Genomic DNA, 11,140 nt, shown 5'->3' on the forward strand with positions numbered 1-11,140 from the left:
GGGTTATTGGGTTCTAGATGAGTGGAATAGACAGGTAACACTACTGAAGTAAACAGTTGATCCCAGTGGCCAAAATATGCATGAGTAACGTAACTTCAACGTTGAATTAACGCTACTCATGCATATTTGGGTAACTAATTTCAAAGATATGTGTTAGGTACAACGACGAGAGAGGCCAATAGGTCTGCTGCAATGTTTCCTAATTCTTATGTTCTAATGCTTTATACGATTTTGTACACCTTAGTTACACTGCAGATCAAAGGTTCAATTCCTCACAAAAAATGAAGATGAATATCCATACAAAAGTCCTCCCAGTTCTACTTATTAAAATGCCAACCTTCTCATGAACCCCCCCCCCCCCCCCCCCACAGCAACCACTTACACAAAAACAGTAGTTAGATCCGGAAGACCCAAATAGGTGAACATTCCACTGGTGCTGGTTCGATTCCCAGCCGAAAAAATTAAGGTGGAATTATTTTTCTTTTATATCACATAACCTTGAGCATTATGGGCAGAGGCATTTACATTTATTTAATTTGCATAATATTACACACCAGTTCACTCGCATGACTGTGAATTCGAACAGCTGGGAGAGGGGGTGGGGGGGCTGCGGGGTGGTGGGTGAGAGGACGGGGGGGGGGGGGGGGGGGGGGGGTGGGGGGGCCGGTGGCTGAGTGTACAGAGCTCTACACTCGTGTACCTAGGGACCGGGGTTCGATCCCCGGCACCGTCGGAAAAACAAATGGGTAAAGTTTCGTTTACCCTGATGCCCCTGTTACCTTGCAGTAAACAGGTACCTGGGAGTTAGACAGCTGCTACGGGCTGCTTCGTGTGTGTGTGTGTGTGTGTACTCACCTACTTGTGCTTGCAGGATCGAGTATTGACTCTTGGATCCCGCCTTTCTAGCCATCGGTTGTTTACAGCAATGACTCCTGTCCCATTTCCCTATCATACCTAATTTTAAAAGTATGAATATAGTTTGCTTCCAAAACCTGTTCCCCAAGGGCATTCTATTTTTCCACTATGCTCACGCTAAAAGAAAACTTCCTAACATCTCTCATGTGGAAGTGACTCATCTGAGTTTCCAGTTTCCACCAATGTCCCCTCGTTCTGTTATTATTACGTGTGAACACTTCATCTATTTCCACTTTGTCAATTCCCCTGAGTATTTTATATGTTCCTATCATATCTTCTCTCTCCCTTCTTTTCTCTAGTGTTGTAAGGTTCAGTTCCCTCAGACGCTCTTCATATTCCATCCCTCGTAACTCTGGGACAAGCCTCGTCGCCAACCTCTGAACCTTCTCCAGTTTCCTTATGTGTTTCTTCAGGTGGGGGCTCCATGATGGTGCGGCGTACTCTAAGACTGGTTTCACGTAGGCAGTGTAAAGCGCCTTAAAAGCCTCCTCACTTAGGTTTCTGAATGAAGTTCTAATTTTCTTCAGTGTAGAGTATGCTGCTGTCGTTATCCTATTTATATGTGCCTCAGAAGTTAGATTAGGTGTCACATAAGTAAGTAATTATCAAAAGAAGGCACCAAACCGGGAAGGCTATGTAGCACCATCAAATGCGCAAAATAATCAGAGGGCGCTAAATATCACCAAGGATGCCATTACGAGAACAAAAACGCATAAGGCGAACGATATCAAAAGTATCCGAGTCACCAAGAATTCTATTGAGGGACAGGTGACCGCGAGGGGCGGTCGGAAAGCAAGACACACGCTCGTCCTGGAAGTCAGGACATTCAAGAAGGACATGCACGACCGTAAGAGGGACAATGCAACTAGGACAATAAGGAGCAGGGCGGCGCTCCATCAAGTGACTATGGGTTAAGCGAGTATGGCCAATACGCAAACTCGCCAGAGCTGTTTCCCACCGCCGGTTACGTTGGAAGGAGGACGGCCACGAGGAAACACAATATTTAAGAGTACGTAGCTTGTTACCAGTAACAGACAACCAAGAAGCCTGCCAATGGGTAAGGACTGAGGAATGGATAACCGGGTAAAAGTCGGAATACAGAATGCCTTTACGAGAGATGGGACAAGAGCGGACAGCTTCCTTGGCGGCAGCATTCGCACGCTCATTTAAAGACACACCAATATGGCTGGGAACCCAACAAAACTCAACCGACTTAAATTTTCTGTGAACAAGAAACAGCCAATGCTGGATCTCGACAACTACTGGATGAACCGGATTAAAGGACCCGAGAACCATGAGGGCACTACGAGAGTCAACAACAACTACAAAGGAAGACTGACAACGAGAAAGCAGGAGACGAAGAGCATAGAGAATAGCATAAAGTTCCGCTGTAAAGATGCTAGTCTCCGGAGGTAAGCAACACATATAAGTGCGATCAGGAAAAACAACAGAGTAGCCAACACCGTCCGCCGACTTAGACCCATCGGTGAAGACAGAAACGGAGCGGGAGTGAGAAGAAAAGTGCTCAAGGAAAAGGCATTTTAGAACCGTAGGAGGGGTAAAAGCTTTAGTGATATGGGTCAAGGAAGTACAAAACCGCGGAAGAGGGACTCTCCATGGGGGCAAAGAAGGAACAACACGAAGAGAAACATTAGAAATACGAACGGAAAAAGAATCCTGGAGGCGAGATAACCGGACAGAAAGAGGGAGGTGGTGAAGAGGAACAGGAACCGCAGAAGGGGTAAAAGTTAAAGCACGACAGAGGCGAGAGGAAGGATGCTGTAAGGACCGCGCAAGATAGCGAAGACAATAGCGATCACGGCGGTCCTGGAGAGACAGGAAGCCAGTGTCAACATACAAGCTAAGGACGGGAGTCGAACGAAAGGCACCAGAACTGAGGCGCAACCCAGTATGGTGCAAAGCATTAAGACGGCGAAGAGTAGAAGGAGAAGCAGATGAGTAAGCAGGGCAACCATAATCGAGCTTAGACAGGACGAGAGAGGAATGTAAAGCAAGGAGAGTGCGCCTATCTGCCCCCCAAGAAGTATGGGACAAGACCCGAAGGAGGATAAGGGCCTTAAAGCACTCAACACGGAGGTAAGAGATATGGGGAGACCAAGACAAACGAGTGTCAAGGAATAACCCCAAAAGCTTCGCGGAATCTTTGTATTCAAGGGGATGACCATAAAGTGACGAAGAACAACCCGCTTCCGCGTAAAAGTCATGGCACAAGTCTTAGAAGTAGAGAACTTGAAGCCATGATCGGTGGCCCAAGACGACACGGCATCAATTGCAAGTTGAAGCCGGCGTTGAAGGAGAGGCGAATCATCACCCTGACAGCAAAGGGTAAGATCATCAACATAGAGAGCGGAGAAGACATCATAAGGAAGAGAGGAAAGAAGACCATTGAGGGCAACCAGAAAAAGAGTAGTGCTCAGAACACTACCCTGGGGCACACCTTCGTATTGGTGAAAAGAGGCAGAGAGAGCGGTACCAAGGCGCACCCGAAAGGAACGACGGGAGAGGAAGCTGCGGAGAAAGAGAGGGAGATGACCACGAAGGCCAAAAGAATGAAGTCGAGATAGAATATATCGCCAAGTGGTGTCGTAAGCCTTTTCCAGGCCAAAAAGGACGGCAACAACGGAGGTCTTCGCAGCAAAAGCATTACGAATATAGACCTCCAAGTTCACCAGGACATCTGTCGTGCTGCGGCACTTGCGGAAACCAAATTGAGAAGGGGAGGAGGTGATGGTGTTCCAGGAACCACATCAGACGAACGTTAACCATACGTTCAAAGAGTTTGCAGACACAACTTGTGAGAGCAATAGGGCGAAAGTCCTTAGGGAAAGTACCCAGAGACTCCGGTTTGCGAACAGGGAGAACATCGGCATCGAGCCAGTCCTCAGGGACTGACGACGACTCCCAGATCCGATTATACAGACTCAGTAAATACTGAAACGTGCATGGAGGGAGATGGCGAAGCATCTCATAATGAATACCATCGGAGCCCGCCGCCGTAGAACCGCAGAGGGCCAGGGCAGAACGAAGTTCAGAGAGAGAGAAGGGATCATTATAGGGAAGTCGAAGACGAGTGCAGAAATCTAAAGGACGAGACTCAAGGACAGGTTTACGAAGAACAAAAGATTGGAAAGGTGAAGACCAGAGCTAACAGAAAAAAGTGGGAACCCAGTACGGAAGCGACCTGCAACGGGTCGGCCACAAGAGTATCATGGAGGTGAAGGACCGGTGAAACATCGGAAACGAACTTACCCGCTATCTTGCGGATACGCTTCCAGATCTGGGGCAGAGGAGTTTCGGACGTAATTGTTGAGACATAAGATGCCCAACATTCACGTTTAGCCGTACGGATGGCCCTACGGGCCACCGCACTCGCTTTCCGAAAGAAAAGAAAAGAATCGATCGTCTGCCTACGGCGGTGCCTCTTCCAGGCTGCATGCTTACAGCGGACAGCCCGAGCACAGTCCGCATTCCACCAGGGAACTCCAGAAGAATTCCCAGTCCGCATTCCCACCAGGGAATTCCACCAGAAGAAAAGTGGGAACCCAGTGCGGAAGCGACCTGCAATGGGTCGGCCACAAGAGTATCATGGAGGTGAAGGACCGGTGAAACATCGGGAACGAACTTACCCGCTATCTTGCGGATACGCTTCCAGATCTGGGGCAGAGGAGTTTCGGACGTAATTGTTGAGACATAAGATGCCCAACATTCACGTTTAGCCATACGGATGGCCCTTCGGGCCACCGCACTCGCTTTCTGAAAGAAAAGAAAAGAATCGATCGTCTGCCTACGGCGGTGCCTCTTCCAGGCTGCATGCTTACAGCGGACAGCCCGAGCACAGTCCGCATTCTACCAGGGAACGCACCTCCGTGGACCCCGAAAGGAAGAGCGAGGGATAGAGTGGAGGGCAGCGTTGAAGACAGTCATGAAAAAGGAGGAGAGCGCGAGAGAGAGGCAGAAGGGAGAGGTCAGAGAGAGTAGCACTGAGGGTAAATAGGGTCCAGTCTGGCTTAGCAAACTGCCACCTAGGGAAAGAGAGGGAAGGGTGAAAAGAGAAAAAGGAAACAAGGATAGGGAAATGATCACTCCAATGGAGGTCATCAAGAACCTGCCAAGTGAAATCTAAGTAAAGAGAAGAAGAGCAGAGAGAAAGATCAAGACAAGAAAGGGTGCGAGTTCGAGAGTCCAAATGAGTGGGCTCACCAGAATTTAGAAGAGACAGGGAAGAAGAGAGGGGAAACGGCTCAAGAAGGCGACCCCGGGTATTCGTCAGAACGTCACCCCAAAGAGAATGACGACAATTGAAGTCACCCAGCTGGAGCACAGGCTCCGGCAAGGAGTCTAGGAGGTGTTTCAAATCAGGAAGAGAAAGCGGGACACTCGGGGGGAGATAAATGGAACAAACTGTGTACCATTTCCCCACAAAGATACGAGCAGCAGAACAATGGAGAGGCAAAGGAAAAAGTAAAGGAACAAAGGGAACATCAGCACGAATCAAAAGAGCAGAAGAATTAGAAGTCCCAGCAACGGCTGGGGGGGGGGGGGAAGAGAAAGGAATTGCCACGAAAACGACCAGGACGAGCACCAAGCATCGGCTCCTGGAGACAGACACAAAGGGGCGAAAACCGCGAAATCAGAAGTTGGAGTTGGAGGAAATTGGCGTAATAACCTCGAACGTTCCATTGAAGAATGGACAACGACGAGAAGAGAAAGGACAAAAACAGAGAACAAGGAAGAAACAAAGGCGAAAGAGCAACAGAGCACGTTAAAGAATATCAGGGTCAGGATTAGGGTCAGCAAAGTCAGGGTTAGGGGGCATGGGTAAACTGAGCAAAGACGGAGGGAAGGAAACGGGAGAACAGATCAGAGGTGGGCGGGCGGGGTCCGGAGGAGGAGGAGGAGGAGGAAGAGGAGGAGACAACGGAGAGGAGCAGTCAAGGACAGCAGCAGGAAGAGGGGGGGTAGAAAGAGGGGAGCGTACCTCAGCAAGGGCAGCAACCGAGAGGGAAGCGGGGGCTAAAGAAACCTCCATAGCTGGAACAGGGGGTGCAACCACCGAAATGGGAGGGGAAGGAGCGAGAGAGGCAGAAGTAGGGGCCGAGGAAGAAAGCAAAACCTTCTTACCCGCCGGGGAGGAGGAAGGAGAGGAGCCAGGTTTACGCTTCTGACTTTAAGAGACAGGTGTCCCAGCAACCACGTACTGGGCAAAGGATTCTAGCGTCTCAACAGGAGAAGCTGAACGAGAGCACACATGACGGCCGTTTGGAGAGTGATGGACATCAGCCCGCACCGACAGGCGGCGGGGAGAGTCAAGAGACGGAGGGGAAGGATGGGAAGGAGGAACGGACGGAGACGAGGAAGAAGACACAGGAGACAAGACAGACCGGGTAAAAAGAAGGGGAACCCCAGACAGAGGACCAGGAGGTGGATCCTTCGGGAGAGAACCCAAAGGAACAGAGGAGGGGGCAGTGGGCGTATCCGGGTCCAAGGCCCGAAAACGGTTGTAAGTCTGAGGAAGGCGGGAAGGACGAGGAGAGGAAGAGCGCAACACGCGAGCATAAGAGATATTAGCATATGGCGGGAGCCGGCGAACCTAACGCCTCGCCTCAGGAAAAGATAAATGCTCCCGGTGTTTTAATGTTGAGGACGGCTGCCTCAAGCTTGTAATGAATACAGGCACGGGAGAAGGTAGGGTGGGCCTCACCACAGTTGAGGCAACGAGCCTGGGGAGAAGTGCACTCCGACTTAGAGTGACCTTCGCCACCACACAAAGGACAGAGAGAGACAGTCCCGGAGCAGCGGAGGGCACCATGCCCAAACCTCCAGCACTTGTTACAGAGCCGAGGAGAAGGAATGTACTCCTGGACAGAGCACCTGGCACCAGTAAGAATGACAGAGGGTGGAAGGGTCCTACCATCGAAGGTAATCTTCACAACCCGGAGGGGGTTGACGGCGACTACCACGAGGGGGACGAGTAAACGTGTCCACCTGGAGAATAGAATGGCCCTGGGCAGCAAGGATATGTCGAATATCGTCGTGACAGTCGCGCAGGTCCCGAACACCGGTCGCAACATGGGGGGGGAGCAGAATAGTGCCAACACTGGCATTCAACTGAGCGTTCTTCGAGACCCGAACAGGGGTCTCGCCAAGGCAGGATAAGGCAGCCAAGCGGGAAGCAGCACCCTGAGAAGGAGCAGCAACGACACGTGTACCGAGACGAGTGGGGTTGAAAGTAATGGAGGCATCCACGGAATCAACGAGATGTCGATGGAGGGAGAAATCGTCAGGAGGCGCAGAATCAAGAGGGAGGAGATCAAAATATTTGGCCCACGAAGCGGGACCAAACAAGGCTTGATAGGTAGCAGAACTGGAAGGAATCGAGCGAGGGCGGCCGTGACGAGGACGGCGGTGTGAACCCCCAAAGAGAGTGGGGTTAAATGGCGCAGTAGTTACAACTAGAGAAGAAGCCGCGCCAGGGGACGAGGTAGTCACCACTGGGGGCTTGGGGCTCGACCCAACCACAGAGGAGGGAGGGGAACCAGGGGAAGGAGTCAGAGAGGCCAAAGGAGGAGCAAGGTCGGGGCCCAATGCAGCGGAGGCTACAGAGCCCGGTCTTCCAACACGGACCGACTCGGGGGCTTGGTCGCCCACCCCACGAGCCTGAGAAGGTAAATCAGAAACAGCCAAAACAGGGGTCATCATCATTACGGAAAGAAAAATTCATTCACGAATGTGCCCCCACACCCACCATGGAGCCACAATTAAAGGCAGGACACCCAACAAGAAGCTATCGCCGATCTTGCCGGGGCCTCCTAGGGGGGCGTCGTGAGTATACGCCCCACAAACGCCACCTTAAGAAACCGACAGTCCGTCGAGATCGGGTTCAGTGACGAAAGGGGTATTGACAATAAAAGGTTCCCCTCGCTCTCGACGTCGGGTACTACAGTTCTACGGGTGCAAGAGCATGCCTCCTCAAGCACCCGGGCGTCAAAATAGAAGAAGTCCAAGGGAAGAACCAGAACAAGCAAAAGGTCGGCAGGAAACGGCAAGCAGATAGGAGAAGAGGGGGGAGAAAAACGAAACAGAAGGAAAAGGAAAAGGTGCCCAGCAGAATTGGAGAAGATGGCAGCAGGAGCACAAGGCTAGAAAAGGACAGAGGACTGTCCCAAGGAGCATCACACTCCGACAGCCGCCCACTAAGCCCCCACACGGCAACAACGAGCTGAGCGGGGAGGGGGAGGTGTCACATAAACTCCCAGGTCTCTTTCTCGAATCGTTACAGGTAGGCAGTTCCCCTTCATTGTGTACTGTCCCTTTGGTCGTCTATCACCTGATCCCATTTCCATAACTTTACATTTACTGGTGTTGAACTCCAGTAGCCATTTTCCTGACCATCTCTGCAACCTGTTTAAGTCCTCATGGAGGATCCTACAATCCTCATGTGTCACAATTCTTCTCATTAATTTTGCGTCATCCGCAAACATAGACATGTAAGATTCCTCTCCTGTAAACATATCATTTACGTAAATTAGAAAGAGGATTGGGCCCAGCACCGATCCTTGAGGTACTCCACTCGTTACTGTTCGCCAGTCCGACTTCTCGCCCCTTACCATTACCCTTTGGCTCCTTCCTGTTAGGTAGTTTCTCACCCATGCTAAGGCCTTTCCGCTTACTCCTGCCTGCCTCTCAAGTTTGTAAAGCAGTCTCATGTGCGGTACTGTATCAAAAGCCTTTTGGCAGTCAAGAAATATGCAGTCTGCCCAGCCTTCTCTGTCCTGCCTTATCCTTGTTACTTTGTCATAGAATTCTAAAAGGTTTGTTAGGCATGATTTTCCTGTCCAGAACCCATGTTGGTGCTTGTTTACAAACCCAATGCTCTCCAAGTGCTCAACAAGTCTTAGCCTAATTATTCTTTCAAGTATTTTGCAGGGGATGCTTGTCAGTGATACGGGTCTGTAGTTAAGTGCCTCCTTCCCATCACCTTTCTTGAAAATCGGTACGACATTTGCCTCCTTCCAGCAACTGGGCAATTCTCCCGACATAAGTGACTCATTAAAGATCATTGCAAGAGGCACGCTGAGAGCCTGCGCTGCCTCTAAGTATCCACGGTGATACTTTGTCAGGTCCAACCGCTTTAGTTGCATCCAGTGTTGTCAACTGTTTCATTACCTCCTTTGCTGTCACCTCTATATCTGATAGTCTTTCATCTAGGGTAATCTCTTCTAACAATGGGAGCCACTCAGGCTCGGTTGTGAACACTCCATGGAAACCTGCAATCAGTACCTGGCCGACGGGTACTTATCAACTGGGTGCCAAGTCATGTGGGAATAATAGGAAATGAATTGCAGACGAAGCTGCAAAACTTGCTACTAAGAGGAGAAATGTAGACATTTACATACCACAGAGTCTATCACAGACTAAGACAGCAATTAGAAAGAGAGCAATGCAAAAGATGTACAGTGACCACAACACAGCAGTTGCAACATCAGGATCTGCGGGTTGGTACAAGAATTCAACCAACTACGAACCACTTAGTTTGATGAATGGGAGCAGTAGAACAACAGAAGTGCACTTACATCGCATCAGGCTTGGATACCCATGTGCATGGGAAATAGGCTTACAGGTTCCGGAAGATGAGAGGAAATGTCAACACTGTGGAGAAATGCCCGACAGACCACTGGAACATTATCTAACACAGTGCACAGTTACAAACCCATTAAGATTTCAACTTAGATTCAACAGAGCAGAAGAAGTTGTTAAACACATGGCAAAATCTTACTGAAGCGACCATACGAGTCATAAATACTCATACTCCGCCCAAGTAAAACAGAAACAAGAAACACTTAGTGCAGGAATATCCCCGCAAAAAAAAAAAAAAAAAAAAAAAAAAGTACCTCGCAGATTTCCCTGTCATTTTCTGTATATGCCCCTTCTGTTTTCCTCAGTCTTGTCACTTGGTCATTTACCGACATCTTCCTTCTTATATGGCTATGTAGTAATTTAGGTTGCTTTTTTGCTTTGATTACAATATCGTTCTCATAATTTCTTTCCGACACTCGTCTTATGTTAATGTAATCGTTCCTAGCTCTGTTACATCTAATCCTGTTGTCCTCTGTCCTTTGTCTTCTGTACTTCCTCCACTCCCTCCTGCTTCTCACTTTTGCTTCCTAACACTGTCTATTAATCCATGGGTTATTATATTCCCTCCAGCTTTTTTCCTTTACTGTTGGAATAAATCTCTCTTCAGCCTCCTTGCATTTCCTCGTGTGTGTGTGTGTGTGTGTGTGTGTGTACTCGCCTATTTGTACTCACCTATTTGTGCTTGCGGGGGTTGAACTTTGGCTGTTTGGTCCCGCCTCTCAACAGTCAATCAACTGGTGTACAGATTCCTGAGCCGACTGGGCTCTATCATATCTACATTTAAAACTGTGCATGGAGTCAGCCTCCACCACATCACTGCCTAATGCATTCCATCCGTTAAGTACTGACACTGAAAAAGTTCCTGTGTGTGTGTGTGTGGGGGGGGGGGTGTGTGTGTTAACCTAGTTGTGCAGGGGTTGAGCTCTGCTCTTTCGGTCCCCCTCTTAACTGTCAATCAATCAACTGTTACTAACTACTAACTAATTTTTTTCACACACACACACACAGGAAGCAGCCCGTAGCAGCTGTCTAACTCCAAGGTACCTATTTACTGCTAGGTAACAGTTTCATGAAGTTGAAGGAAACTCTGCCTATTTGTTTTTCCGCCGGCTCCCGGGATCGAACCCTAGTCCCTTGGTCCACGAGTCTAGTGTGCTGTCCACTCAGCCAGCGAGCTCCCTTGTGTGTGTGTGTGGTGTGAAAAATAGTAACAGTTGAGAGGCGGGCCGAAAGAGCAGAGCTCAACCCCCGCAAACACAACTAGGTGAATACAGCTAGTAATAATACTGATAAGTGTACAAGAATATGGAGGAAGAAGAGTCGGCGGTCGCGGAGGCTGCGACTGGACATCGGACCCACTTCATAACCCTGAGGGATATGGACAAAATTAATTCCTGCTTCGATGTTGTCAATGGGCTGTGATGTATCACCAGGTGGAACTCCCGGCCACAGATGGAACCGTTTCTCGTCCACATTCTTACTCTCTCTATCTCATTACACTTCTCTCCTATTTCTCCTTTTTCTATTCCTTCTAATTGCGAGTTTATATAATAAATAAATGTATTTC

The sequence above is a fragment of the Procambarus clarkii genome, chromosome 33 (genome assembly GCF_040958095.1).
Source record: "Procambarus clarkii isolate CNS0578487 chromosome 33, FALCON_Pclarkii_2.0, whole genome shotgun sequence".
Lineage (NCBI taxonomy): Eukaryota > Metazoa > Arthropoda > Malacostraca > Decapoda > Cambaridae > Procambarus > Procambarus clarkii.